Source organism: Nansenia antarctica (genome assembly GCF_963989245.1).
Source record: "Nansenia antarctica genome assembly, chromosome: 2".
Taxonomy (NCBI): domain Eukaryota; kingdom Metazoa; phylum Chordata; class Actinopteri; order Argentiniformes; family Microstomatidae; genus Nansenia; species Nansenia antarctica.
This window is the reverse complement of record NC_137675.1, coordinates 58,369,419-58,375,789: the sequence shown is the minus strand read 5'-3', so window position 1 is coordinate 58,375,789 and position 6,371 is coordinate 58,369,419. Positions and strand designations below refer to the sequence as shown.

The 6,371-nt window shown below is 46.8% G+C and overlaps 1 long non-coding RNA gene across 1 annotated transcript; it reads left to right on the top strand.

Annotated features, from left to right (window-relative positions):
- The first annotated feature begins 5,233 nt into the window (after window positions 1-5,233).
- Window positions 5,234-6,066, top strand: LOC308150953. The gene is made up of 3 exons (XR_013937267.1): window positions 5,234-5,309; window positions 5,435-5,542; window positions 5,740-6,066. It is a non-coding gene; the product is annotated as an uncharacterized lncRNA (long non-coding RNA).
- Window positions 6,067-6,371: the final 305 nt, after the last annotated feature.

Below are 6,371 nucleotides of genomic sequence, written 5' to 3'. Positions count from 1 at the left end.
AGAGAAGAGAGTGTAGAGACAGAGAAATGAGAGTACCATCGGCAATAGAGTAGAGATAGCAAGCCAGAGAGGAGGAGGAGGAGGAGGAGGAGGAGAAGGAGAAGGAGAAGGAGAAGGAGAAGGAGAAGGAGAAGGAGAAGGAGAAGAAGAAGAAGAAGGAGAAGAAGAAGAAGAAGAAGAAGAAGAACAACAACAACAACAACAACAACAACAACTACAACAACAACAACAACAACAACAACAACAACAAATCAGCGGCAAGTAGAGATAGAAAGTTGTAGGGGAAAAGAGAGGGTGAAAATAAAATGAAAGAACAGGTGGTGCTGTACCTAATTTCTCTACAGGTGTGTTAAGAGGGAGGAAGCCCTGTTTGAGCAGCTGGTCCATCATCTCGTCATCCTCCGTCTGGATCTCTGACACCATGTTACAGGGGATGAGCCCCGGCCGCTCACGGATCTCTGCCCCGTAGAAGCCATCCGTGTCCTTATCCCCATAGACCTGAGGAACACACAGGAGAGAGAGCGACAGACAGACAGAGAGAGAGAGAGAGAGAGAGAGAGAGAGAGAGAGAGAGAGAGAGAGAGAGAGAGAGAGAGAGAGAGAGAGAGAAAAAGAGAAAGAGAGAGACATGATTCTCGTTGGTTAATATAGTTATAGCAGCTTCAGAGTGTATGCGCACCGGAGTGACCACTGGGCCAGTGAGACTTCAATGCTGCCTCATGACTACAATGCTGTGAGTTATCCAACTGTAGTGCTGTGTGGCTCAGACAGCAGCCTCCCACCTTGATGATCTGGCCCTCTTTGAAAGGCAGCTCTTCGTCAGCCGCGTCCGGGTTTGGGGACATGGAGAGGGGGTCATAGTCAAACAGAGTCACAAATATACGCCCCAGGTCCTCCGGCTCCGACTCCTCGTAGTACTCCGGGGAGCGGCGCTCTCGCCCGTTCCTGTGGCCGCGCCCGCCGTACCCATCTGAAACACAGGAGAGGGCACTGCTGCTACTCCCAGCCCTGACAGCCTCCAGCACAGACTGTGAAGGGCAGAGGGACCAGAAGATGTCACTTTGTAAGAGCTGACAGGGGAGAGGGCGAGGAAACACATGTGTGAGAAAAAGAGCCTTGGAGGTTTTAAAATGCCACTCTAAGTAAATGAAAACTGTCAATCTCCCTCTATCAGAGACTGGAACATTTGGAGTCGGGGGTAAGCAAGAGACTGCTTTTACAAAGCTCTTCCGTGCTAACTGATTGACAGTAGCATAGAGTGGCTCTTTTTTTCACACATCTAGACTCTGAATGCTGGCACGATACTCACAGTTGCACACCGACACATTTAGACAGAGGTAGGAAAGACATTTCAAGCAAAGCCATGGGATGCAAGGGGAACTAAATGACCATGCAAATTGAAAGAATGGGGGGGGGGATATATTGTTCATTGCTGTTTTACTGTACAGAACCTGTTTTATCTGACAGAGCCTAATAGGCATGCATCTGTTCTGCTCTTCTAAATCAGAAGGTATGCTTTTATATCAATACAGGAGGGGTCAGAATCATGCTTCGTTCATATTTCGAATACAATCGATTGGGAAAAACAATCCTGAAAGAAATGAGAACACCAAAACATTCCTAAAAGAAATGATACCATCAAATGCCGTAGCAGATTCCTGAATCTGGGCATATCAGGGACACAGGGCCGCTTGGGAGATATGCGAGGCCCTGTGCAAAGTCAGATTTGCGAGGCCTTTTATAATGATGTAGGCTACTGTTATAACCGCGCGACACGCACGCACCGATATATTGCAAGAAATGCGCTCACATGCTGTGCTGATAGACAATAGCATATCTACTTATTTAGATAGTTTACAACCATGTTTGTTTCATTTCAAACCTTTTATACTCGTAAAGGATTAGGATTTAGGATAAAGCAGTCATCATACCCAACATTAAATACGCATAAGCCATTATTGACATGAATAGAGATGTTACTCACCACCATGTAGGCCTATCCTTTATGTTGAAAAGCTTACAGCAAAAGCAAAAAGACATGTCCCGTTTTTGAGAGTACACAAGCCACTTTCTTTCTATTTTTTCCCCATTTGGTAGTTTTCGGAGAAATAAAGTTTCACTAAAGTTCCTGTTCTCATTATTTTTAGGATAACTAAATCCAGGTTTCATCTTTGGGGGACCTCTTCTAATGATCACTTCTGTAACTGTAGAGATATGTACCGGCCAATTTACCAGGATCATCATACATGACATATCTAACACCGTAGGCTCGTCTTGCGTTCCATCACTCTCAGCCCTGCTGCTGCTCTGAGTAGCTCCATCTTCCGCCTCCGTATCCTCTACTTCGCCACTCCTGACCATCATCACCTGGGGCTGGGCAGCCCCACTGCTGCCGGTGTAGCAGTTGTCCTCCTCCACCTCAGAGACATCATCTTTGCCTCTCAGGGGGGGCTGTGCCGTGCTACTACTAGCATTGCTAGTGCTAGCAGTAACGTTAGCTTCTTCGGTGCTAACGGGAGCCTCACTTGTTTTTAGAAATGTTTCGAACGAACCTCTAAGCGAGGCCCTGAAGCCTTCCTTTCTTTTATTTGTATTTCTTTTTTCAGCAAAATTAACATTTTCTTCCTCGGTCTCGTTCCCTCTGCATTTTGTCCGTTGCACTAAGCAGTCACTATGCACAACAAGTGTCAACGCGCGCCCAAAAATTATTTTCACGTTTCACGTAAGGTGTCATAGGGGGAAATTACTTTTTTCTGTTGCTAAGAATCTCCCTGTCCTACAGGTATGCTAGATTTTAGATGTATGATTGACTATGATTATCACATGTGTGAACATTTAGAAATGTATTAAAGGCAAAAATAATAATAAGGTCCCTTGCCTGGCGCTTTGGAGGGCCTCGCCAGCCAGGGTACCCAAAAAAAAAAAACTGCCTCACGCGAGGCCCTCCAAAGCGCGAGGCCCTGTGCCACCGCCCCAGCTAGCCCCCCCTTAAAGCGGCCCTGCAGGGACAGTGAGGGGAAAGGAATGATATCGATAAAACCATGCATTTCATGGTTGAACCAAATGTTTCTATAGTAGAATACAGGAGGCACTCTGGTACTTATTTGTTGTTGTCATAGTAGGCTACTATGATGAGGTTCTGTTTATTCGATAACATCCAAAACAACCATGGATGAATACAGAGGTATATACACTTGAAATCAATCCCATTTAACATATATATATGATATAATAAACATTTTCTTTTGGTGACGTTTTATGGTAAAATTCGAACATTGGAGTGCAATGGAGTGACACCAACAAGGCAAGAGTGCACTTACTCATCCAACGCTTTCCCTTCCCACTGCACTGTAAACAACCAGTCATGCAAAATCAACAGAGTAGGAGGAGGGACGCTATTGTCCCTGGGAGCAGGAGGAGGAGGAGTAGGAAGGGTGAAAGGGGGGTGGGGGAGATGGGTGAGAGAGGGTGAGTTCAAAGGAGGGTCTGGGATTGAGGCTACATACAGGGAGGGGACACTCATTCTCCAGCTACAGAAAATATTGCCATCTTGTCTTCCCCGTCAGCTTAGTCTAAAGTCACACTCAAAAGGTGCCCTGAATGGAGCAGAAAGACCACCCTCTGATAATGTATATCAAATCAGTTTTCCACACACTACTGTATGTGTATATACGTCTATCTTTTCTGTCATTTTATCAAGGGTTATTTTCTTCTAGAGAGAAGCTGTACCACATACCATATTGTTGCTCGGAGGCCATAGACCGCCATATCCTGCGTGGAGCTACACTGCCATAGTAAACATCCTCCTTCACAGGTTCCCCTCACTCCCCTCACTGTTACTGTCCATGGTGATCTCTACAGAAGACACCAATCACAGGGTTATTGTCCGGGCTTGCCCCCACACTCTACCCAATGCCCCCACCCCACCCTGCCCCCGCCTGGACATGCTGGATGGGAAAGGATCAGGGGACTGGGGGGTGGGGGGGTGGTGGTGGGGGTGGGGGTGGGGGGAAGGGGGGTTGGTTAGGACGTAACAGATTTAACTCTGGAGTTATTCAATGTCAAACAGCAATGCTTACACTATTTGAGACAGGTAAAAGCACCTCAGCCCTCTAGATATTAATGTTACCCTATAGACAGTATCCATAAGCATACACCTCTGAGACACCTCTGTTATAAGCACCTGGTAGTTTACCCCCCCCCCCCCCCCCCCCCCCCCCCCCCGCTGCAAATGCACATTTAGCGAGCCAAGTCAGAGACACATTGAGGTATGAGGATGGGTAGAACTACAGGTGTAGGAGCTTCTATGATTGTTTAAGGTCATGTGTCTATGGGGAAGATGTTCAGCTCAGCTCACATGGGTAGAGAAACACATAGTACAGATAAATACAACAGCAGTGTCCCTGAGGGAAGGAACCAGGCCCCCCTCACAGTCAGTGGATGACCTGGTCGAGGCGCTGGTGAAGAAACTAGAGGACCTGAAGGAGCCCAACAACACCTACATCTTCTACACCTCAGACAACGGCTACCATACTGGTGTGTGTCTCCACACGGTTCTGTCTGTCTGACCCTGGTGTTGTTCATGCTCAGCGTTAACCCTACTTCGGGCTGGTGATTAGTGGAACCAATGGGTGTTTCCATCTTTGTTGTTGTGTACAGTGTTGTAACGATCGTTTTTTTTGTTGGGTGTTTTCTCAGGTCAGTTTTCTCTGCCCATTGATAAGAGGCAGCTATATGAGTTTGACATCAGGATCCCCCTCCTGGTCCGTGGGCCAGGCATCAAACCCAAACAGACGCTGCCGGTGAGCTCCCACCTATGCATCCGTCCCTCCAGTCTTCCGTACATTCCTTTTTGTTTATCCATATTTTTAAGTATCCATTCATCCATATACACCTATGTGATGTGTGTGTGTTCTTTCAGGCTTCAGTGTTGAATATTGACATGGCTCCTACCCTGCTGGACATCTCAGGCTTCAATCTCTCCCACGTCAACATGGACGGACAGTCCTTCCTTGCTCAGATGGTAAGAGGACCAAACAGAACACTCTGCTTAGTTTACTTTTAGTTTATTTATTTGCATATGTGCAGTTATGGAAAAAGGGGGGGGAAAAACAGACCAAAAGGGCTTGTTGTAAATTTGACTTACAGTATTTGTACCCTCTAAAATGACACACACTCATTCTCTTTTTTCCCTACAGGCCCCTTCATTGCGTAATGGCACGGTATGGCCATACTTCCTGGTGGAGTACACAGGAGAAGGACACCCCGCCCCAGACCCTGAATGCCCAAAACTGGGCCCCGGCCTGTCTGTGAGTTACTTACATTACCCCCCTATTATCTTCACCCCACTGTTACAGTATTATCCACCTCAGTCTCTGGTTTATCTCACTAAGTAAGACATGACTCACCCCTGTCTGTCTCTCTCTCCCTCCAGCAATGTTTCCCTGACTGTGTGTGTGAGGATGCCTATAACAACACCTACGCCTGCGTCAGGACTCTTGTTGAGCACAACCTACAATACTGCGAGTTTGCTGATAGTGAGGTGTGTGTGTGTGTGTGTGTGTGTGTGTGTGTGTGTGTTTGTGTATTTTCAGGCCTATGTGTGAGTGTTGCTTTTATTCCTATACCTCAGATTAGTACTTTAAGAACCCAGGAAGACTACCACCACCATACACGTTGTGTGTGTGTCTCTCACTCTCAATTCCCTGTCCTCTCTCTCTCTCTCTCTCTCTTTCTCAGTCATTCGTGGAGGTGTACAACCTGACCTCGGACCCCCACCAGATGGAGAACATTGTGAAAAAGGTTGACCCTGCCCTCCTGCAGACCACGAATCAACGGCTGATCAAGCTGCAGTCATGTGAAGGCGACAGCTGCCGCAACACCAAAAAATAACCAATCCACCAACAGGATGGGCGGGACCCCAGCTCTGTACCCGACACTTGAGGGGGTAGAAGTGGCCCTTCACCAGTTATTGTTTCATCCCCCTCCCTAATAATGATAAAGGTTAGGATATTCTACTGTGAGCATTCCTGTTGTCATCTGAGGAGAGATGTTAGGGTTTGGGTATCTGAATTATGCTGACTCATGTCATAGTTGGGGCCAGGAATTGTTCCTGGTCAGGGCACATGTTCAGGGCAAACTCCTTACTCACCTTACTCATAGTATGTGGATGGGCTCCACTCTGCCTGCTCTCAGCCTATCCTGGTACTATGAGATCATTTTATAGGCAGACATGCAGTTGCACTGTATAGACTCCATATTGTTATTATTTTCTTTCCATATTATGAGTACAGGGTCTGGAATACAATCAGAACCTTTGACCCACTAGAGACATTTAAAAGTGTCATAACCTTACAGAGGAAGGGGTTAAC